Below are 25,332 nucleotides of genomic sequence, written 5' to 3'. Positions count from 1 at the left end.
CATTTCCAGCAGCATTAAGAGACTCAGAAGCAGATTGGAAACAAGTATAATAGCATTTATACATTTAAGAAATCACCAAATGAATACACGCATGTCCCTGCATGTTTAAAACACATTCCTCCATCATTCCCCTGTTTTAAACACAAAACATGCTGTAAATGAAAGACTGAATGAAAACGTGGTGCTTCCAGCTGATTTATAATCAAAATGACCAAACCTGCTCCAACAGTTTGAGTTTGTATTTTCTCAGCTGCAGACTCGCTGCTGCTTAAAGGTTTGAGAGCAAAGATTAGACATAAAAACATGCGTCAACCATGAACTCAATCTACGTACACATTTGGTATGAGGTCAGCAATTACAGTGTCTATATCCTGTTTTAAGGTCATATATGTAAAATTGTTGTCTGGCCTGCATCGATCCAGCCGCTCAAAGTCTGTGCTTACCATGGTTACTGCATAAGCAGCTGTAATTTAAACAGCTGACACTGCGGTAACTTACCAGCGATATGAGTGTTTATGTTTTTCAGAATGTTTTTCATGTTTTGCAAAAGAACTGTCTGACTTGGTTAACTGAAGTTAACTTGGATAAATTATAGCTTAGGAGTTTCATAGATAACGCCCATGTGAGCTATGTCCTCAAAAATCTGAACTTGCATGTACGGTACACCACTACACTGAGATAAATAGGCGATTAGTGAATACACGTGCTATATAATAAACTATAATACAAATCTTGAGGTGGTATTAACATATTTAGGTATAAAGAACACCTTCCTGCCTTTGGTCTCCTTCATGAGCATTATTAGTTTTCTTCTATCCAAAAGTCTGCATGTGTTTCACAGTTTCTAACAAGCCTTTGGCAGTTAAACGTAATACGACCAAAATACCAACATAAAAACCAAAATACAGCCACCCCACACAAATCAGATGTTACTCTAATTTTATTTTTATTTTAGTAAATTAGTAAAACTCTGACAGCTGTTTAAAAACAGACGATTTAATATTTCTAGACAGGTTGGACTCTTCCAGCATCCACAAACAGTATGCTGGATGAGACGCTGCTCCTCTTGGTGGAAATGCGATTACTCTTTCCTCCTTGTACAAAAAAGATGTATAATGTTAGTTTTAATTAAAAAAAACAACACATATGAACATCAGATAATAAAGAAAAGCAAATGGTTCAGTCTAACATGTGCTCAAGTGAGACAGTAAAACTATGCAGTTATGAAACTTTAAGCTAAGCCAAACAGATTTGCTCAAATGTAAATAAGCCTCATGAACAACATTAGCTAATTGTTATTTACTAACTAATCTTAAAATGACTGTTCAGTACAGAAATGAAGCCCAACAATCATGTTTTACAGTCAAACAAACAGATGAACAACAGAAATTTTTCCTTCATTTCTGTCAAACAATGCTGTATGAAACATTTCCAGCAGTTAGTATCATGGTTGCTAGGTAACCTGAGCGCGACAGAGGCTAGAACGTTCAATTTCACAGCCTTTGTTCCTGGGCTAATGAGGAGAGAGATGCTGGGAAGAAAAGCAAATAGCCCAAGCTGTGTTTGTTGTGAATAGGTCTTTAGGTAATGATGTGATTAAACCTGATTCCAGGTCCAAACTACTCTGAGTTTATTAGGGCTGTTGTGCGTTTTTAAGATGTTTTAATGCTTTGTATCTTGTTCTATTTAATCTGAGCAAGCCCCTAAAAAATGATGTGCCCCTAAAAAAGCACATCATTATATACCAGCTAGCCCAACTTCAGTAACCCTACAAACGCCACTGCAGTTTAGTTGTGTGTCTTCATTTATGTTGGAAGTGATAGCAGATTTGTATGTTAAAATTTTTGCTGTGGCGGTTAAGCTGCCAAATTTTTGGATTCACAACCCTCCTTCATGGTTTGTGCATGTCAAAGCTCAGTTCGCTCTTCGTGACATTTCAGCTGACAACACGAAATACCATCATGTGGTGGCCTCGCTGGATCCGCTGTCCACCTGCAGTGTGATGACCCTCCTCTGGGATTCCCCAACCTGAGGGACATACACAGCTCTCAAGGCGCTGCTGCTGAGACGCTACTCCCTCTGCGACGCTGCGCGGGACGAAAAACTCCTCACTCTCTGGCCTGGGTGATGGTACTGCTCTCAAGCTAACGGAGAGCACGCTATCCTTGCTTGGAACAGATGACAGCAGATTCCTCTTCACTCACCTCTTCCTCCGAGAGTTGCCTCCTCCAGAGTGAGATTGCCTCGCCAACTCCCCGCTGCTGGCCGCGAAGGATTACCGCTTACACGCAGAAGAAGCGGATAACATTCTCCTGGCTGCCAGGAGCTTCAGCATCCAGGCGATAGTTCCCAACTCACCAACAGCATCTCCCTCGACCCCACTAATTCTCCTGGGGGCCTCCGACTCATCGATGGTGGCTGCGATCGCGGCACCACGGAAAAGGGCTGTGTTTATTCACCATCAGGTTTAGGCGTCACTGCACGGTGATGTCTGCCGCCTTGAAGTTTTAAGGCCTAGGGAAATGATCCCACCATCACTCTGTAGCAGCCGTGACTGCTGTCGATAAGGAAAGGCTGCTCTTCATAGAGCACTCGGGTATGGGGAAACGTTTTCTGTTTGACTCCAGCTCCCAGAAGAACCTCAGGCACTCTTGTGTCATCTTTGCATACCTCCACAATGGTATACTATTTAATCTTAAAAAATTTTGGGAGATTTCCCGTGTACCACTAGAGAGAGCCCAAGTACCAGCAGTAGTACGCGCACCACAGTTTGAGAACCACTGCTCTAAGGTAATCAGAGATGTTTTTTCTGAAAGATAGGAAGAAAGTTTTATTGGCTGTAATGATGTATGATATGATATAACGGTCTTTGGATCTATGCACTACATCTATTACTACAGTTATGACCAAGGGGTTAAATGACACTGTATTCATTTGGAGTACAGTAACCTGTATGCTGTTCATGAACTTAAAGACTCGAGTCTGGATCAGTGTATCAGAGCACAGTGTCCTGTTTATTTATTTTTTGTTTTTTAATTTAACTTGTTGCTACAAACACTGGACTACAAGTTATTGTTTTGAATATGAATGTTAACCAAGCAGGTATTGAATAATAAGAAAACCAAAACAGTGGTATAGTATATGCACATATTAGAGTTTTAATAGTTTTCTTAGTCAAATCTGCTATTCAGATATTCAACACTACATATCATGTTTTTCTGTATTTGAAATGGTTGATGCAGGTCAAAGATCACCAGTGTGGTATTTTCTTGGCCTTGCCCATATGGAAAAGATATACAAATCTTATAAAGTTTGTATCTGTCTTGTGTGAAACTTGTATGAAAAGTATAAAAAAGTGAAAACAGATATAAGAGCCCTAGAAAAATGATATACAGTGGCTTATAAAAGTATTCGGCCCCCTTGAACTTTTCCACATTTTGTCACATTACAGCCACAAACATGAATCACTTTTATTGGAATTCCACATGAAAGACCAATACAAAGTGGTGTACACGTGAGAAGTGGAGCGAAAATCATACATGATTCCAAACATTTTTTTCAAATAAATAACTGCAAAGTGGGTGTGCGTAATTATTCAGCCCCCTGAGTCAATACTTTGTAGAACCACCTTTTGCTGCAATTACAGCTGCCAGTCTTTTAGGGTATGACTGGGCCATTCTAACACATGGGTATGTTTTGTTTTAAACCATTCCATTGTTGCCCTGGCTTTATGTTTAGGGTCGTTGTCCTGCTGGAAAGTGAACCTCCACCCCAGTCTCCAGTCTTTTGCAGACTCCAAGAGGTTTTCTTCCAAGATTGCCCTGTATTTGGCTCCATCCATCTTCCCATCAACTCTGACCAGCTTCCCTGTCCCTGCTGAAGAGAAGCACCCCCAGAGCATGATGCTGCCACCACCATATTTGACAGTGGGGATGGTGTGTTCAGAGTGATGTGCAGTGTTAGTTTTCCGCCACACATAGCGTTTTGCATTTTGGCCAAAAAGTTCCATTTTGGTCTCATCTGACCAGACCACCTTCTTCCACATGTTTGCTGTGTCCCCCACATGGCTTGTGGCAAACTGCAAACGGGATTTTTATGGTTTTCTGTTAACAATGGCTTTCTTCTTGCCACTCTTCCATAAGGGCCAACTTTGTGCAGTGCATGACTAATAATTGTCCTATGGACAGATTCCCCCACGTGAGCTGTAGATCTCTGCAGCTCGTCCAGAGTCACCATGGGCCTCTCGGCTGCATTTCTGATCAGCGCTCTCCTTGTTCGGCCTGTGAGTTTAGGTGGACGGCCTTGTCCTGGTAGGTTTACAGCTGTGCCGCACTCCTTCCATTTCTGAATGATGGCTTGAACAGTGCTCCGTGGGATGTTCAAGGCTTGGGAAATCGTTTTGTAGCCTAAGCCTGCTTCAAATTTCTCAATAACTTTATCCCTGACCTGCCTGGTGTGTTCTTTGGACTTCATGGTGTTGTTGCTCCCAATATTCTCTTAGACAACCCCTGAGGCCGTCACAGAGCAGCAGTATTTGTACTGACATTAGATTACACACAGGTGCACTCTATTTAGTCATTAGCACTCATCAGGCAACGTCTATGGGCAACTGACTGCACTCAGACCAAAGGGGGCTGAATAATTACGCACACCCCACTTTGCAGTTATTTATTTGTAAAAAATGTTTGGAATCATGTATGATTTTCGTTCCACTTCTCACGTGTACACCACTTTGTATTAGTCTTTCACGTGGAATTCCACTAAAATTGATTCATGTTTGTGGCTGTAATGTGACAAAATGTGGGAAAGTTCAAGGGGGCCGAATACTTTTGCAAGCCACTGTAAATGAAACTTGTATGTTTTGGATACTTACTAAAACAATATATGAAAGTGGCCACTTTCATGAGTAAATCATATAAGCCTTATATGATTCACTATATGAAGTAGGCCACATCTGATGAAAGTCTTTTATATGTTTTTTCTATTTCTTTTCCATATGGGTGATGTAGGCCAAGAAAATACTGTTGAACTTATGACATGTACTTAAGTTGATAAATTTAGCAGTACTCAGTGCGATTGAGTCAATCATTTCATCAATATTTTTATGTTTGTCTGACATGTTTTTTTTTTAGTTTTAATGTCTAGATCTTTGACTTTTGTGTAATTAAGAAAGATTACAAAAGTGAAAAATAAATATTGAGTTTTGCTAAACAAAAAAAGAGATTCCAAAAATGTTGTATTACATGTACTATTAGTTGTACTATATTAGTTGCACATGACTGCATACACATAGATTTTGCAGTTTGACAACAGAGAAGAGAAAAAGAAATAGAATTAAAAATATAGCTCATTCACCAGCATGACTTTCTTTTATGCAGTGATGTGAAATAAAAAAAAAAATTCCCTCAAATGTGTTGAACCAAGAAATGTTATAAACTAAATATTATAAAAATTAAAGTACAGAAATCTATGTAAAAATGTAAGATAAGAAAGTAAAATATGTAAAAAATCTACTTAAGTACAACAAAATTTGTATGCTTTGTTACTTCCTGCCTCTGATAAATCTCCATTTAGTATGACTATTTATATTGTCTTTTCAGTCTTTTTCAGTGGTTTGTCTAACAGCCCAGTTTCCACAATAAAAACTGTTTATTTTTCTCAGGAGGATGTTAAGGTTCAAAAATATAGGGAAGGAAACACAGGAGGAATGCAAGTAACCACACTGGTCCAAAGGGTAAAGACGATGATTTTAATGAAATGACACGCGTGGGAGAATGAGCGGACTCTGTAAGCAGACAGCCCCACAATCTCATCCTCCTAACATCAAAATACAGTTTTATATGCATCAGAGTATATTTAGTGACGCCCCTCATTGCGTCATCACATACATCAGCTTCAAAACCACAAATGTTCTATTTGACAACTCAAGGCACAATTAAAAGTACACTGGCTTCCATCTTCTCCCGGTGGTTTCCGTAAGCCAGCTCAGCTCTCGTGATCGTGCATCTACTGCTTCATCAGTCAACTCTCACCTACACCCTAACAGTGTGTGTGTGTGTATGTCTCTCTTGGCGTGCACAGAGTGTGCATCTGCTCTCTGCACCTTAGTTGACCTCACGTAGGCAACCAGGCTAAGGCCATCCTGTGTTGTGATGATCTTAACTTCTATGTAAAATGTATAAACTCATTATACAAACCCAGACTCTGGTTTTGGTTTCACTTTTGCAAAAGCACGCCGTTTCCTGTCAGCCTGCAACTCAGTTTTCTCACCCACGGAAGACTATATGTAAGAATATAAAACATTCGAAAACCTTTAAATTTTAGAACAACCTGTAATAAACCTGTTAATATTTGATTATGATAACCCCTGTAATATAAATCATAACTGAACCTGTAATAAAACTAATATAATACCAATATATTTGAACATCTGAATGCATCTGAATGCAACATCACATGAAATGGTAATGACGATTATAAAATAGCAACAAATAATAGCAGTAAAATATTTCTATTCTCGATACTCCCTCTCTTGGTGACCCTTAAAAGGGTCACCATACACTTATAACATTACTCTGACCCTCTCTAGAAATGCCAGCTCCCCTAAGAACACTCCATGGGTAAAGTCAGGTTGTCCTTGGTCCCTCTCTCGTGGAAATCTTCTCCTGTAAAGGATAGAAAACACTTTCCCCTACTTCATTCAAACCTGATTCCAGCTAATATTACTCAAAGCATGAACCTAATTTTGTATTTGGTTTTTGACTTTTTGTTTTATATCTCACTCAACCGTACTCAGCATTTGTGAACCTCTGAAAGCGTTGTCTTTAAGAGGATCAAAGGAAGCACGTCTCTGCATGTGCTTCCTATTGCTCCTTATCTGATCATCAACATCCTGTGCACAAACTGTCGCTGCTGCTGCAAGTTCCCTCACCTAAAGTCACCTATCACAAGAAAATGTATCAAGGAAATCATCATAACGGCTTATTCTACTAAAAGGATAAAAACAACCACTTTAATCATTACATGTAAACACATAGTTAATTGCTCCTAAATAAACTTCATCATAGCTAAAAGCTGAACTCTAACTGTATTTTGAACTCCCATTTCCTAGGTGATAACCTGTTTGAATCTATCATTTTATTTCATTTTGCTGCTTTTAATGTAATGGTACATTCTAATTATATTTTATCAGTCATTATATTTTATCAGTTTTAACCAAAATACATAAGCTTTTCCCCTTGGACCTGGTTTAAAGCAAAAACTTGATCCCTTCAACAAGTATTTGTTATTCTGTAACTGCATTTTATATAAGAGGACTAATTTAGAACTGCATGTGTTATCTCCATATTTACATGTCACCCAATTTAGTTACAAACGAAACTCCTATTCAGTTAAATGCTAAATGGATTTCAGGCCTTTTGCCTGGAATCAATACTGTCAGGTCTTAATGAACTCTATATGTCTGTAAGCGTGTGCAATCCTTCAATAACTCAGGTCATTCTCACAGTAGATTGGCTAATCATAACGTTAACCAAAAGTTTATGACCCTCAAGAGACGACTCTCTGAGCCACAACTCCGTCAAAGGCACAAAAATGCAATGTGTATGAAAAATCATTTCTACATATATAATCTCCAATATTATTCATTCGAGTCCATACCACTCTTAACATCCCTCATAAAAGCTCTCCTCTACCCTAAAAATAAAAAAGAAATCCCACATTTTCTACTCATAAAATGTTCACTATTTTCCCCCAAAGCATATCCTTTATTCCCACAGTTTCCCCTTTAAATTTGGTGTACAACTTCTTATTAACCCCAGCAATTTATCTTCTAAACAGAATTCGGTTCATTTTACTCCTTTCTTTAGAATTAACAATCTCTGCCTCAGTTTTACCATCTCTAAATTATCAAACAACCCCGATCATTATAAAATCCTAGTAAAACCCCTTTCAAATTAAACAAATTAAATCTTAAATCCCTCTCTTTTTTTTGACACATCTCATGTGGCAAAAAACTCAACATGCTTCACCCAAGCTTAACAAATCAAAAGGAAAAAAGGTTAGTCATTTCATTTCTCAGAACAGCTCAGCAATTCTCCTCTCCGGTGTTTTGCTTCAGCCCTGAAAACCTGTGTTTAAGGAACAAAATCAATTTAATCATCATGTCAAATCTCCTCAAAATCGTTGCTCCATGCAAAGTCTGGATCCTTGGAATTTCCTGGAAACAAAACCTTTACTCAACTCTCCCCCTATATGATCCAATCTGTGTCATGACACAAAATAAACTTAAACAGAACAGTTATTAATCATGTGTTACCTCAGTTAATGGTAACTTAAGTTACATCAATGTTTCCTTTTAGCATTTTATAATGTATCAATATGGTCTAACCCAAATCAACAAAGCAAAAATTCACCCAAAGGAACATCAGCATCCCCAGATTTAAGTCTTCCACTTCTCCTGTTTGTCAACCTTTATTTATTTCCCCTTGGTCCAACCACTCACATTCACTCACATGCATTCACACATGATATTTTTGCTGATCTGCAGCCTCCCAAGACGTCATCAGATGCTCCACATCAGCAAAATGAGCTCAATCATTTGCATTTGTTTCGTTTCGTTTTCCTTTTAGGAAAATAGTTCTCTATACTTTTGACTGGATTGAATCGATACAACCCATTTTTAGACAGAGACTCGCCGCCAATCAGTCTCTGATTGTAATCAATTATAATCCGTACTGCCCACCTGATTTTCGTACTTGGTAACTTTGTCAGCGTCGTCGGTTCACTCTCTTCCAGGCCTGCTTAGAACAAAAATGAAAAAGAGAGCTAATTATTAGCTCATCAAAGTACAAAACAAAATCACCTGACAGGTTTTTTCTCTAAGTGCACTGTTACAAAAACTATGGGCCCTTTTAGACATGTCCATGTTTATCAAAACTCCCTCTCTTGAAATAGAAACAACAGCCTCAAAAATCTAAAACAATCTTAAATTTCACCCATTCAACACACCGAAAACCTCGTCAAAAGATCAAAGACCGTTTTCATTCAGCACAAGATAAAAACCAATTTCAACAACGTATCATCCTTAAATTATAAATTTCCTGTCCAAATCTGCCCCTCTGAACAGACCTGACCACCGTAATCAAATATCCTGATACTTTACCATTATATATTTCTCCCAATACTCTTCATCAGCCCCGATCTCTCTTGAACTGAAAGCCTCCGACACACACGCACACAGGAAGTGTCTTTGTCACTCACTCACTCCAGCTAATTTGCATAAACCCACAGCTCAACAGCCAACTCAACAAGAGGAATACATGTTTAAACCTTATCACATTATTGAATTATTTTCATTTTCTTTCTATACTAATCACTTACTTTGATAAATCAGTGCGAGAGCACTCCTGAGTCACTCTTATAGAGACTTTTCTTTTGTTTTTCCATCTTTTTAAATCTTTCCATCAATTGTATTAACCATTCACACCATTTTAACCCTCATGAAATTAGCAGGCTGATTTAATTACGTATGTTTGTGTTCTTAGCCAGGTTTTAAGTCATTATCTGTTCATTAATCTTCATGAGCTTGTCTCTGTAAGGTTAGTGCATTTTCTGTTTGTATGTGTGATTCTTATAAATGTTTCTTTATGATCTTTGTGATCTTGTAAATGTTTCTTTTCCAGTGTTCCAAACTCCTTTTGACAGGGTGTATTTTCTCTCTCTGGTTCATCACTGGTCATTGTTAATGACATTTCCCCTCCGCCTGTGCCCAGTGGCCTTACCTGTTAAATCCCGTCTCCTCCAGTGACTCCAAGGTCACTCCGGGACTTAGGTTCGAGCAATCGTGACTGCGCCTTGCCTTAGGTTGTCCCAGGGTTTCGAGGTGGGATCTTACCCGTCATGGGCTGTCCAGCCTTCCATGCCCGCCTACTACAGGAGCCAACTGGGCAAGGGTGTTATCAGATCTAGGGGACACACTGGTTCTGGAAATTAAAGGAGTGTAAACTGCTTTCTTTATTAAACTTTCCAACAATAATTTCACATGTAACAGTTTGTGTACGTGCGTTTTCAATTCATTAATGTAATTGTTAGTTCCTGTATTTATTTCTCTCAGTCTGTCTCTTTTCTAAAACCTGTAATTAATATAATTTTATTACCTTATTACTTTTTCTTAAAACATGCATCCGCTTCATCTTCTTAGAGTTTAACTCATCTGTCTATTTCTCTGGGAGCTCCCCTGACATCATCAGTCACACACACACCTTCCTCTCACACACACTTTTAAATAGAGCTCTTCCAAACATCAGGACAACTAACACTTCTCCACGCACAGGACCATTCTTTAGGTCAGTTTTATAGCATCAGTCACCCAATAATCTCTTAACTGGGCTTCCCAAGTGTATATACTTATGTGTTTTCAATCAGAAAAAATAAACTCAACCTGTCAAACTTTAAAACATCCTACTTTTTATCACAAAAGAAATATATTTCATACCCTTTCTTTCATACACACTTTTAAAGGTTCTAACCTCTTTCAGACGCCATGACTCGTCTCACACACCCTGCCTTCTCTCTCTCAAACTTCCATTTTCCACTCACTCAGACAAATCATGCAGAGTCACTCAAATCAAATACTGACAGCCTTCACACAGTTAAAATCACGCAAAATACGCTTTCATACGAGTATTTTGGACATGCCTTCCATGATCAGAAAGAGCAAGTCAAAAGAAAAAGAAAAAGAAAACTGAAACCTCTCATCGTCTCACCGCTTCTCCCCACACACACATAACTGAAAATAAAACACACCAACCTTTATGGCTCACGAAATATACATCTATCAAAATTCAGTCATTTACTATACATCCACACTAATATATTCACACTGTATTTACACTCTCATAATCATCAAAACCAACCTCTTATATACAGGCATTTAGCAAAAAGCTCAGTCCTCTCGAAAACTGAAACCACCCTCTCTGCGGCGTCACTGCTGCTCATTTGCATTTACACACACAATCAGTGCACATCCGGCTGTGCATGACTAACACAAAGACTGATCTCACTCATAGATCTCATATTTTATATTACAGACGTCTTAAATTACAACTGCACAGATTTTTTAGGCCTTGTCGCTCCTACAAATTTCGAAAATTTTCCATAACCGACTCGAACGGGCAAACCTTCAGGTTTTTTGCGACCAATTTAACAGACCAGACTCGAACTGCTCTGTCCAGATTTCTAGCCCTAACTTAATTTACCGGTAGCCAAAAAGCGCAAGAATAGGGACTTGAACCCCTAGCTTATCTCAGGATGCCCTGTACCCCACGGTCAAGCCAAACCGAGCTAACCCTACCCGGTAGGTCAACAATGCGGCGTCCGCATCGAGGAGGATCGCAACGTCCGGGCTATGCGCTTCTTAACAGACGCCGCTGTCGCCCCTAGACAAATTTAGAATAATTTGAAACAACAATCTACACCCAACACAGGATTAAGATTGAGGACAACCCTCAACAGTTTTAGAGATTCCCCAGTCCTCTTCGGATGTTGCCCGAAACTATCCCTAGTCATCGCTAGGTGAAGGATAGATTTCTCTATCCAGCAGGAGCGTCACCTCCGAGAAAGTTCTTAAGGGTTGCATAACCAATGGGACTTGAACCCACACAATAACCAAATTCCCTATCATTCTAAAGTTCACTTCGCAGTCCAACTGCTTTAATTCTCTTTTCATTCCTTTATTCTCATTACTCAGTACTGTCACTTATACTTCCTTATCATTATCATTACTTCAACCTTCAACTTTTCACCAAAATCAAAGCAGACATCTACCAGTAGTTTCAGTGAGTAGACTTTCAATTTACACAGCCCAATTTGACACACTTTGGTTCATAAGATCAACAGGTGGTGCCTACCTTTTTGTTATATGCCGGCTTGTCACTCACTTTGACCACTGACCAATGCCTGAGCGCCTGACGCCTCGGACCTTTCTCCGTCCTGTCTCACTTCCCCTCGGACGAAGCCCCCAAATGTTAAGGTTCAAAAATATAGGGAAGGAAACACAGGAGGAATGCAAGTAACCACACTGGTCCAAAGGGTAAAGACGATGATTTTAATGAAATGACACGCGTGGGAGAATGAGCGGACTCTGTAAGCAGACAGCCCCACAATCTCATCCTCCTAACATCAAAATACAGTTTTATATGCATCAGAGTATATTTAGTGACGCCCCCTCATTGCGTCATCACATACATCAGCTTCAAAACCACAAATGTTCTATTTGACAACTCAAGGCACAATTAAAAGTACACTGGCTTCCATCTTCTCCCGGTGGTTTCCGTAAGCCAGCTCAGCTCTCGCATCGTGCATCTACTGCTTCATCAGTCAACTCTCACCTACACCCTAACAGTGTGTGTGTGTATGTCTCTGGCGTGCACAGAGTGTGCATCTGCTCTCTGCACCTTAGTTGACCTCACGTGAGGCAACCAGGCTAAGGCCATCCTGTGTTGTGATGATCTTAACTTCTATGTAAAATGTATAAACTCATTATACAAACCCAGACTCTGGTTTTGGTTTCACTTTTGCAAAAGCACGCCGTTTCCTGTCAGCCTGCAACTCAGTTTTCTCACCCACGGAAGACTATATGTAAGAATATAAAACATTCGAAAACCTTTAAATTTTAGAACAACCTGTAATAAACCTGTTAATATTTGATTATGATAACCCCTGTAATATAAATCATAACTGAACCTGTAATAAAAACTAATATAATACCAATATATTTGAACATCTGAATGCATCTGAATGCAACATCACATGAAATGGTAATGACGATTATAAAATAGCAACAAATAATAGCAGTAAAATATTTCTATTCTCGATAAGGACTTTCCACTCTTCCTCCCCACTCCACAGAATACCACTTTGTGAACCAGCTGATGACCTGGACTGAAGCTCAGAGTTACTGCAGAGAACACTTCACTGACTTGGTCACCATCTACAACAGCAACATCAACCAACTGCTTGTTTCAATAGGACCAAGAATTAATGCTTGGGCTTGGACAGGGCTCTATAATGATCCTTACAGCTGGAAGTGGTCCATGGAGGGAAAACTTTTTTATTTAGGCAGTACACATGAATTTTTGATCTGGGCTAACGGCCAACCAGACTGTCTAAATGCAAATGAATACTGTGTGGCTCTTCAGGGACAAACACAGATGGATGATAGACCCTGTGGAGATTCTTACCCTTTCCTGTGTTACAATGGTAGGAAAATAGATTTGTTGCCCTAGTTATCCTACAATTTTATGAGATTCATAACGTGTGTTTCAAAATTCTTTGTTTCTTTTAATCTTTCGCAGCCAAAAATACAAGTTACATCTTAGTGAAGGAGAGCCGCTCCTGGTCAGCGGCTCAGTCGTACTGCAGGACATACCACACAGACCTGACCAGTATAAGAAGCAAAGAGGAGAAATCCAACATCACGCTCACTTTGAATGGATCAGGGGTTCAGTATGTGTGGATTGGCCTCTACAGGGATCCCTGGTCCTCCTGGTCTGACAACACAACCTCCACATTCACTAACTGGATCCCTACTGAGCCTAATAACTACGCTTCAGTTGAATACTGTGGAGCACTAAATTTAATGTCAGGGATATGGGCTGATGGCTTCTGTAACTACAAAAACTATTTTTTCTGTTTCACAGGTGAGGTCCAGAATGCAAACACTGTAAGATCCTGTCATCATGTAAAACACTAATGTTTGTGTTTTTATATGTGGTTCATGTTTAGCAGTGACAAAGCAAACAGTGGTGAAAATGAAGCTTCAGTCAGAGGCAGACATGCACAGCACAGAGATCCAGCAGCAGGTTTCACAGCAGGTCAGCAGTTCAGTCACCAACACAAACTTGACACAAGTTCAAACTATGCTTCATGTTTTTCATCATCTGCACATTTTGTCCAGCTGTCAGGCCTCATGCTGTCAGAAGGACTGACAGACTTCAGGATTCGTTGGAGGAAAGTCCAGAGTTACCATGACGACCAGTCAAAGAAGCAGGATGTGGACGGTGACTGCAAAACTGAAGTCTGACTGGACTGAACCACTTCATGTGTGAAGTTAATAACATGCTGTGCTGAGCTGTCTCATCCTTTAAACCTTTAAATATTTCAGAGTGTAAAGTTCCACCAACAGCTCATTTGTTCAGCTGCAGTTGTAGTTTGGTAGAAATTCTTTAGTCAGAGGTCCACTCACTAGTTTTCCTGATAGGCTCTAGTCTCTTGTTTCGTTTTGCAGTGTCTCTTTCAACACTTTAGATACTGTCCTTCTGTGGACGTCACTGCACAGGCTTTGTCTGTGTGCAGTTTATTAGGATCCATAGTTGTGATACATTGTGACAGCAACCTATGCTGACTTACACAAATGATAGAGACGAAAGTGAGGCGAGCCAGAGATCTGCTTGAGGAGGTCAGGGTGGACAAGAAAACATTGTACTGTTTATGTCCTGTTTCTACTTCTACTGTTTGATAACTGTAACAGCCATAAATAACAGTCCCAAACCTTACCTGATATAAATTAGGGTCATCATTTTCAGTGGAGGGCAGTTTCAATACATGCTGGATGTCCTCTTATTTGACACTTTAACTTGACTGTCACTTTGGAGGCGCAGACAAAGTCACAGAGACCTAACTGTAGTAAGTAGAGCAGGTGGTGGGTAAAGTTTGTGCTGGTGTTGCCATAGTTACTGTTGTGATCTTAGTTTTTGACTTGTATTTTCTCCTGTGTTGACATGTTTGTCTGTTTTTGTTTTTGTAGCTTCCAGCTTTCTTCATGTTATAATTTAAAAGGTTTTTATGTGTTCTGAAGTTTAATTCATGTTTTTTGTATTACAAATAGTCAACAGCTATTTCAATTAAAAGTGATGCATCCATGTAGGCAGGTACACAAAAAGTGATACAAAAAAAGAGATACATATTAAAAAAATATGGAAGCATGCAGGTTTATCAGTTTTTATTGCCTTGTGCAGCTACTTTTCTCATTTAATAAAAATTCAACTATAGAACACTTACGTCTTGCCAATACTCACCATTTTGTTTGTTTCATTAGCTTAGCTGGAGTGAACTCGTGAAAATAATAAATAAATAAAGACTATTTTTCTATTAGTAAATGAATGAGTACTTTGTGGGTTTTTACACTGAGTGATAAATCAGGTAACACTGTTACAGTTCCATGAAATTAAAGCTAGTTTGACAATGATTTTTTTTAGGTTTTTTTTTCTCTCTGTAAGTTTGAGGTTTATGATGGTTTTCAAATGTAAAAGGCCTGAATGTGATTTCTACAATCTAAAAAAAAGAGGAGCTGTAGTGGAAACAGGAAGTTTGAAAAAGAGAGCTGACTTAAAACTGCAAAGAAACTTATACATGTTTAGTTACCTGTTGTTGGGAAGTATGTTATACGCATGTTGCAGTTATGCTTTATACTAGAATTGTGTTTAATATATAACTTTTTATAAATTACAGTAAAAAGTCCAATCCCAATGTTCCTGCTCAGATATGAAGGCCGAACGCTGTCTCAGAGTGAAACTGGAGGAGCCTGAGGTCTCACAAAAAATCTCTTGAATATTTTCTGTGCGTCTGTATGTCTGCAGACTTTGACTAAAGGCATCACCCACAGCACTGTGATGTTAACCACAGGTTAACCAGGGCAATCATGAAAGCACAAGAAATAAAAACTAAACTTAAATAAGCACGAAAAAAGAAACTAACTCTTAAATCTGAGGGTTGATTGGGCTTTGGCCAAATGCCACACCTGTAGGAAAATAAACTGTAACAGATTAAAAAGTCATTGATGTACATCACTGATAATCAATAAAATGAGATAAAGAGCTTGATTTTTTTTTTTAAACCTTTGAATCTTTTCAGCTTATAGTTTACATGCTAAAAGATATATGAAAAACATGTTATTGATGCACTTTGGCATGTTGCAATGACATAATGTTATTACTCACAGAGTGACACATTAAAGCTGTCCCCATTTGAAACTGTTGCATTTGAGGAAGACGATCTCTGGATGTTTCTGAACAGCCTACAACAGCTGGCTAAACAACAACAGCTGGTTATAAATTATGTCAGCTTAAATTAATGTCATAGTAGACAAATAGGTGTATACCTCATGTATGTCAGAAATGTGAGAATGGTTGATGGTGACCTTTGACCTTGTGTTCGGGACATTCCCTTTGACCTTTCTGGAAGCGTCCCAGAAGTGAGAAGCGTGACGAATTATGAAGAGCATGGAGGAGAAGGCAAAGAGAAATTCACACCTAGAAACATTATTGTGGGGTCAGAACAAGGCATACCAGCAGATTCTGAGGAGCCAGTGGAGATCAGTGATGCATCAGAATCTCCAGTTTTCTTTCAACAGGTGATCCAGCAGATTTTTTTTAGTTTCTTCTCTCACTGTCCCTCTGCCCCTCTGTTTTTCTTTCTCTCCCTTTCCTTCTTTATTTCTCCCTTTCTTATCCCCCAGTCATGTCTGTCCTGTCTGTAACAACTGAAAATAAAATAAAATAAATAAATAAATAATAATAACAAAGGTCAATCAAATGAACCAATACAGCAAGGCTGTGACGATCTACTTGGTAAAGTAAATCTATTGGGCATCTTTCTTGGCCTTCATTGCCAAAGAACCAAACGGGACAGGCAAAAAAAAAAAAAAAAAAAACCTCCAGTCAAAGCACGTATGGCTGTATAGAGACAGAATGATCACAGTAGGTAGTTTGCCTTTTGCAGTCATGCAAAACGGCATATTTGTAATATGTAGCACACCTGCAGAATAAGAAAAGCCAGCCTACTTGACTTTCATCTACTGGAAATATCCCCCTGACTGTAAACCCCGCCCGAGATCTTCAACTCCTCTCAGACCCATTATTTCAGCCAGGCAGGCTCTTGCTCCAGCCACCGAGAGACCAGGGGACGGTTTTGATCCGAGCAATTGAATGTATGGTCTTTTAACGAGTGAAGTTTTTGAAAGCAACAAGACAGCTTTGCAGACTCTCCGCAAATACACGAGTCCTTACCAGCTGCCCTGCAACTCAGTGTTTTAGGTCCCCTCACCACATTCAGGTGTTTGTCTGCTTCACTCTTTCAGATATTTTTTTGATGAACTCCCAAAGAGTCATTTTTACAGTACAGAAGACTCTGCCTGTGGATCTGAGGACAACAGCGGACACAAACGATTGTGAAGAAGCGACGGGCATTTGATAGCAGGTCTTAGATAATTGTGCGTTATTGTGTCTGATTATGAAAAGCACAACGTTTTGGAAGAGGCATACAGGCACTGTGGAAAAGCAAAGGTGTGTAAGTTCTCTAAAACTGTTTTGTGAACACTTTTCCAAGTATATTATGTTTTTTCAAATGTGACAAATGTAATATGATCATCAAAGAACATGAACATGTTAATGTTTTTCTTACTCTGTATGTAATTTTTATAGAAGCCTTGTTTATTGTATGAATGTGTAATCATGTATCTTTGACTAAGTGAAAGCAAAAAAAAAGAAAAGAAAAAGAAAAAATAGAGAGATTATGAACAAAATGCATTACATTTCTTTTTGGTATATTAAAAGTTTCTAACTTTCATTTTTCCCACTCTGATTTCCTGTAGGATCCACATGGAAATCAGTTTAGAGTGAAATTCAGTTCAGATGACTCATACAACACTGACTGTGTTCGACCTTGCACAGCGCTGGAGGCAATAAAACCTTTAGAAAGATATAAGAAGATGGTTAAAGCAAGAGATTATCATATTTGGTCATTAATAAAGAGGAAGGAAGGAGAGGAGGCTTGAACCCAGGCTACATCCATTTTAATGGCAAGTGAGAGCACAAACATCTGTTAACGAGAGAACTTGTTTTTCTATCGGAAAGATTGAATGTACTGCTGATGTGAACCATCAGCAGTACATTAAAGTGTCACTTCAGTAATGCTTTTGGCAGTGTTGGGAAGGTTACTTTTAAAACTACAGATTACAGAATACATGCCCCAAAATGTATTTTGTAACATATTCCGTTACGTTACTCATTGAGAGTAACGTATTCTGAATACTTCGGATTACTTAACCCTTTAAGACCTACCATAGAACCAAGTCCACCAGAACTTATATTTTTACATGTTGTAGTGCCATTTTTGGGAGCATTTCAAGTTGCTATACATCAATACAAGCATTACAACCAAAATTATAATAATATGTATGTCACGGTTTGCCGGGGAAAGCCGTGTGGAGATAAATTAGGACCCAAAATAGTTATGTTGCAATAGACGTAGGCTGCCGGGCACTCAGTGTTTCTTCTTCATTCACCATGTTTGTAGATACAACTCTCTGCCTTTAATTATGAGTTACTGTATTATTGTCTTTACCTTACAATATAAGATGTAAATATAAAGCACCTTTAGCTGACTGCTGTGCTATAAGAATAAAATTGAACTGAAGGTAACACTGTAATGTGTGTGTCTGTGTGTGTCCTGGAACTACCTGCAGTACTGTAAGACAAAACTGAAAGCTACTGGACCAGTTCTAGGTTGGCAGGAGTGGAGGAGCAAAGCACAGTGAAAAGACCAGAACTGGAAACCTTTAAATGAAAAGCCGGCATCTTTAATAAAACACAAACAGAGAAACAAAACCAAATCAGTGACAGTTGAGTAGGTCATGCTTAATCTTCCATGGATCAAGATCATTTTACTTAACCCAGCTTTGTTCTAAATGACACACCGAGGTTATTCTTTAAGCTTTAGTTCTTGATTTACTAATAAGCAGTGTTGGGCAAGTTACTTTGAAATAGTAATTCAATTATAGTTACTAGTTACTTCTTCAAAAAGTAACTGAGTTAGTAACTCAGTTACAATATTCTAAAAGTAATTAATTACTTGGAAAAGTAACTATTGCGTTACTTTAAAAAAAAACAAAGAACGTTTAACCCTCTGGCGTCCAGAGTATAATTGGCCATTTTTTTACTACTCTTGATTTTCCCTCCACATTTTACTAGGGATGGGTATCGTTTAGTTTTTATCCGATACCGGTGCCAAACCGGTACTTTTGAAACGGTGCCGGTGCTTAAACGGTGCTCAAACCGGTGCTTAAAGAATGGAGAACACAAAATTGGTCCAAAAACCTCTCATGTTTAGCTGTTTTTTGTAAAAAGATAACAATGTAAGCCTTTTCTGCAGCTGTAGGGCAATAATGGTATCACTCTTGGCTGGAAGCAGTGCTTAAACGATGGAAAAAAAGCCAAAAACCTCTCATGTTTAAATGTTTTCCACTTTTTCTTTGGTCATTTTAGCTATTTTGGCCACGGTGAAGGGAGTATCTGCCATCAAACAAGAAGACAGCCGCATGTAACTATGATGATGTTTGCTAGTTCACCGTGCATGCATTAATGTAATAACGTGGTTAGCCTACTCAATGTGAATTACACACGAATAACACTAAGCTACTCACTCAGAGAAGAACGGCTGCTGCTGCCATCATCATCATCATCATTTCTGCTACACTGGCAGGGCTAGGGGCCAGGACTCTACTCTTCGGGTTTTTGGGGGATGTTGCTAACTCCGGGTCCGATAACAGGCACCACACCCGCAGTAGATGTGCTCGGTGTGAGGTCTCGCAGCAAGCTAAACACGGCGCATTTCTCGGCTTTAAAAAAACCGCTATGCGTCGCCAGGTGTTTCATCGGATTCGAGATGTTACCTCCTTTGACAGTATCACAGTATCAGCTTAAAGCACTTGTTGCAGGCAGCTGAGTTTGCATGCTTTGCTGTGAAGTACAGCCAGACTTTTGACCGCTTCACCTTGGGCATTTTTAATGTGTAGCTCTGCTCTAAAAGAATGTACGTACCTGAGCCCGCCTACTTTCCTCGGAAACGTAAAATGATTGGCTAGAATTGGCTCAGGAAAAAAAAAAAAGCACCGAAATAAAGCACCGAAATGTGCGCTGCTTTTCGGTCTGGTTACTACCGTTTATGTTAGAACCGGTGCCATCATGGCACCGGACACCGGTACCCATCCCTACATTTTACCTTTAAAAACTATTTACTTTGCCTTGTTTGGTATCATCAGAATAACCTCATGTGCCTGAATTTACAGTTATGTTCTCATTTTGTCATACTGTATAACCAGAATTGATCTAAAATCAAACAAAAAACATAAAATCACAGTAGAAAAAGTTATATTTTTAACTGTAACAACCATAAACATGTTTAATGAATCATATTTCATAACTTCAAATGCAAATATTAATTGTCAATTTTAAAATCCTATGCACAAGTTTTGCAAACAACAAAGTTATTTGCATCCATTTACCTTTTACCCTTTTTTAAAATAACCATTTCAGACTATTTACAGAACAATCAGCTGTTCTGTATTCAATAAGATGCCACACAAATTATTTGTGCCACTCCAAAAACATAATTTCTGTCCACTACAAAGGAGAACATCACAGCCTGATACCTGCAGGTCTGACAGCAGCAGGTGTATCACTCCTGTTTCTACCTGGAGACAGCAGTCGCCTCATTGTTCTGACACACAACACAAAACTATACACAACACTACACACTAACTACACAAGACAACACATTAACTACACACTCCAAACACGCTAAACGACACAAATCTCAAAACTCGCTCTCTCTCTCTTTTCCTGCTCTCTCTCTCTCTCTCTCTCGCCGTCACTCCTAAAACTTTTTTTTTGTTTTGCTCATAAGCAGAGTGCTTGCTAGCGCTAACGTGGCGAAACTATTGAGGAAAAAACGCCGCGTATATATTGTTTATCAAGACTCTGGTTTTACGTGGCCTATCGACACAGTTTATAAACTGGTATATATCACCTTGTTGCTTTGTCTTGAAGTGGTCATGTGATTGACTTACCACGACTACTTTATTCTTCCTCAGTCAAACAGCAGCACTCATGCGATTGTTTTGCCTCCTGAGCTCCAGGTGTTGTGCTGGACAGTGCTCGTGATTACCGTCCGCGGGAGCGCACAGCTGCTTAAAGCTGTAGCGCCCAGAAGATGCGGTAAGCTGAACACAGCTTCAACCGTCTGTTTGTTGAAAAATAGTAACGGACCGCGTTTCCTTGTTAGTAACTGTAACGCCGTTGTAACGATAGGAATAGTAATTAGTTAGATTACTCGTTACTGAAAAAAGTAACGCCGTTAGTAACGCCGTTACTTGTAACGCCGTTATTCCCATCACTGCTAATAAGATTGTGAAGCTGAAGGTTTTAGTTTCAATGTCCTGCAGGGCTAAGCCAACTTAGTGCTATGAGCTCATTTATGCCCACTACTGATCACGATGAGCAGTTTCTGTCTTTGCTTGCATGAATTCTAAATTGTTCTCAGACCCCGATTCTTTTGTCCCCATGATAGAACAGAAAAAACCCTACTCATAGTGGTCAAAACATTTTATATTCCTTTTTATTCAATCATCTTCTGGAAGAGAGAGACCCCTGCACAGCTCAAAAGCCAGTTGCAGGATCTCTGACATTTTTAGCTCAACATGTGTCTTATATGGTGTTATTTCTGTACTCCAGACATCGCACATGTCACACACAGTTTCATTACAAACAAACTCCTTCTACTCAGTTCCTCTTTTCTGTGTCTAATTTATTATATCTAATATATAATATCCCTGTGCACTAAAACTTCCTGTGCAGCTTGCAATAACTTCCCCTTTCTAAGGTCTGTTGCGAGGGCAACCTGTCTGAACTTGTTGCTCATGCTCTACAAAAAAAACATCCAGTTTCCTGTCAGAATGTGACCTAGTCTCAAAGCTGGCCTTCTTTTATACATAAGGCAATCTAATGAGCAGATACACATTAAGAAATATCTATTTATTTGGTAACGGACCCAATTTGGTGCATTAATGCTTAAACACAGAGTTCCTATAGAAAAATCTAATTTGGCTAAAAACAAAAAAATAATAATAATCATTAGCATGATTACATGAGTCAATAGTTCAAATAATAACACTTTCAGTTCAGTTCTATGTCAGTGTGATCAGATCAAATCACCCCTCAAACCCTAACCCTAACCCTAATCCTAAACCCTTTAACCCCTCCAAACCCATCTGTTCTCTGATTGGATAGTTAAATTTGTGATTGACAAGACATTGGCCAATCAGATGAAAGGAAGAAAAATAGGGTCAAAATTCATACTTGTAACTTGAAACTTGAGTGCAGAATTTGACATGTATCTTTTGGCTAAGTCCACACACAAAACCTTTTTACACATACAAATCTTGATTTAGAAGTACAGAATATATACCACCACAGTCAAGGAGTCTTTTTGGGCCGAAATGTTACAGCAGGGTGAAGCAGAAGGTTACACAAACTTGGATAATAAGTAGAAAACAACAGGCTGAGAATTGCTAGATAATATTATTTTGGAAAGGTTAGAGAGGAAGGTGTTTTTCTTTCTCAACCTCTTTCAAGGGGAAGGAGCAGATGCAGACGAGTGCAGACGTGGATGAAGTGCAGAAGAAGATCCAGTCAGGAGATGGCAGGACCAGTTGTTTGTTTCCCAGAAAAGAGTCATAATAGTACTTGTTTTGTGGTGGTATTATACTGTATTGCCCACTTACAGGGTCATCATGTTTGTGAAGGAGACCACTGATTCACATTGAGGTCCAGCATGCTGGGACTTCTAATTTCAACTGCTGAAATGAATTAAATCTTTTAAAAGGTAGTCATTGTCCTGTACTTCCCAAAAGAAAGAAAAAAACAAAGAACACTAACAGAGGTCAGGTTGCCCAGGTGTTTGGCCTGGTCTATCAGAGCCCGTGAGGGCAGCTGTGGATCATCCAGCAGGGGGCAGCCTTATAGCTATCGGAATATGAATGTGAGTGAATGTAAGATAACCAGCATTTATATAGAAATAAAAGCCTAGAAAAAGTGCGTGTGTGAATGGGTGAATAAGGCAAGTTGTGTAATTACTTCATTCACCCACTCTATCTGAGTAATCAGAAAAGCGCTATATAAGAACCAGTCTGTTTATTATTTACACAAAGATCAAAGCTGAATCTCTCTCTATTCCACTTTTCTCAACACCTGCCATGATGTTGAGAGAAGAGTAAGGTTGCTAGCATAGCTGAGGTGACCTTTGCAGTCACCTTTTAAGCTACTGTCAATTGGTAGGCCCATGAACCCGCTATACAGGAAGTCTGGTTCAGCTCCTTGTAGAACAGACCCTCCCAAAGCCCGCCCCCATGGCAGGGGGGGCGCGGGATGAAAAGGTGCGGGTCAAAACGCTTGGACACTGTTAGTACGGGCGCATACAGAAACGCAAAGCAGGAGATGAAGCATAGCTGAATATGTTTCCAAACCAACTTGATTCTAAGCCAAAGACTAGAAAATATGGTGAAGCTAATCTTCCCTTTGGTTTCACCTGCACAAGTGCCAAGGTAGGTCTCCCCTACAGAATTGGTTTTCCCTGAGTCGGGAGCAGCGCTGGGCTGTTCAAATCACAGACAAACAGTCTCCCACATTTGTGATTTTTAGTTCACAAACACTTCTTGTAATGACTAACTACTCCTGACATTTTGGAGATATACATACTATACTATACTTTATACAGTAAAGTTACAGCGGGATACAAATAATGTCAGGCTGATCCTGCCAATTTGTTCCCTGGGTTCAAATCCCAGACAAACAGTATCCCACAGTTGTTTATGTTTTTACACTCATTTTGCACAGAGAGGCATTTTTTGAAAAATGTATTGATAGCAATGTTGAATATTATTACACAGGAAAAAAAACAACTACACGTAAAATAATCACACCGTGACGCCTCTGCCTTTGTAAATGGAGGGACAGTAACTGCGTGTGTAAATGTAAGCGTGTAAAACCTGAGGATAGTCAGATTAACAGTAACAGTATTTTGTCTCTATCTGCCATTCTGCAATTTATCTCATGTAAACAATAACGTGACGCACAGCATGACGTGAAAAAAGCACATACCTTTGGCGTTGCGTGACGAACTCTGTATTCCTCGTCCACATGTAAACGCGAAAAAGGAATTTTAAAAAAAATCTCAGTTTTCGGTGATTCGAAACGCTGTTTATGTGTGGACGAAACAGCTGCGTTTTTACAAATACCCGTGTAGGTGCGGACGTAGCGTAAAAGAGTTAGTAGTGTATTTTATTACTACCTGTAATTTATTGCAGATTACTTATATTTGCTTAATTGTTTACTAAATGTTTGAGGTGTGAAATAAACCGCAATGGAGCAAAATATGGGTGTGTGTGGTTGGAGGATGTGTTTGTGCGTGTGTGTGTGCGTGCACGCGGGGGGGCGTGAACATTTTTCTTGTAAAGCAAAGGGGGGCCCAGCAAAAAAAGTTTGGGAACCACTGATTTAAAGGATGAGACAACTTCATGTGTTATTAACTTCACACATGAAGTGGTTCAGTCCAGTCAGACTTCTGTTTTGCATCCACCGTCCACATCCTGCTTCTTCAACTGGTCGTCATGGAAACTCTCAGTGTTGGGAAGGTTACTTTTAAAATGTATTCCATTACAGAATACTGAATACATGCCCCAAAATGTATTCTGTAACGTATTCCGTTACGTTACTCAATGAGAGTAACGTATTCTGAATACTTTGGAATACTTAATATATTATCATGCTGTTTACAACTACGTGAATGTACTATTGCTGTGATTTATTACTGTTACTGAAGTTCCGCGCCTCCGAACTGTAGTAAAGGCTAATACGTCAGGTTCCGTGTTGGGCTGGTAGCCGAAGAATAGCTTTACTTTGTTGTCTGGGTCAACTTTGCTTGCCAGAGACAGAGAGAGGCGTTGAAAGGCTGCTCCAACTGAACTTATTTTTTCCGGAGGAAAACACGAACACTTTGTATAGTTGAGTCTTAATAGCTTACTTACAACTGGGCTCGTCAGGCACTCTTCTTGGCTGCTGTGGTTATTATTATATTTACATGCTTCCAGCTCCCGTTTTTGCTCCGTGACAGCTCGGACTTTTCCTTTCTCTCCCTCCCTCGCTCACAGACACATAACGTGTATGGCAGTCCATTCTCCCTGCAGCACGGACTACACTGCCCATGATGCTACATTCTTTAGAGCCATGCCTGTAGCATTCTGCCTATTAGCTTAGCACAACAACAACAACAAAAAGGCGCTCTCTCACCCAGGAAACACGCAGAGAGAGAGCGCATCACCCTGTAACCATGGCAACCGTAACATTGCCGCCTGGAACAACAGAACAGCTGTCAAACAAACCCAAACAATCCTGACCCACGACAATATGAAACAGGGAAGTACCGCCGTGTAATCCGTTT

At 39.4% G+C, this 25,332-nt stretch overlaps 1 long non-coding RNA gene across 1 annotated transcript; it reads left to right on the top strand.

Annotated features, from left to right (window-relative positions):
• Positions 1-13,678: 13,678 nt before the first annotated feature.
• Positions 13,679-14,219, top strand: LOC120439502. Its single transcript, XR_005612669.1, has 3 exons — positions 13,679-13,700; positions 13,786-13,874; positions 13,958-14,219. It is a non-coding gene; the product is annotated as an uncharacterized LOC120439502 (long non-coding RNA).
• Positions 14,220-25,332: the final 11,113 nt, after the last annotated feature.

Source organism: Oreochromis aureus, linkage group 3 (genome assembly GCF_013358895.1).
Source record: "Oreochromis aureus strain Israel breed Guangdong linkage group 3, ZZ_aureus, whole genome shotgun sequence".
NCBI lineage: Eukaryota > Metazoa > Chordata > Actinopteri > Cichliformes > Cichlidae > Oreochromis > Oreochromis aureus.
This window is presented reverse-complemented; position numbering and strand designations above follow the sequence as displayed.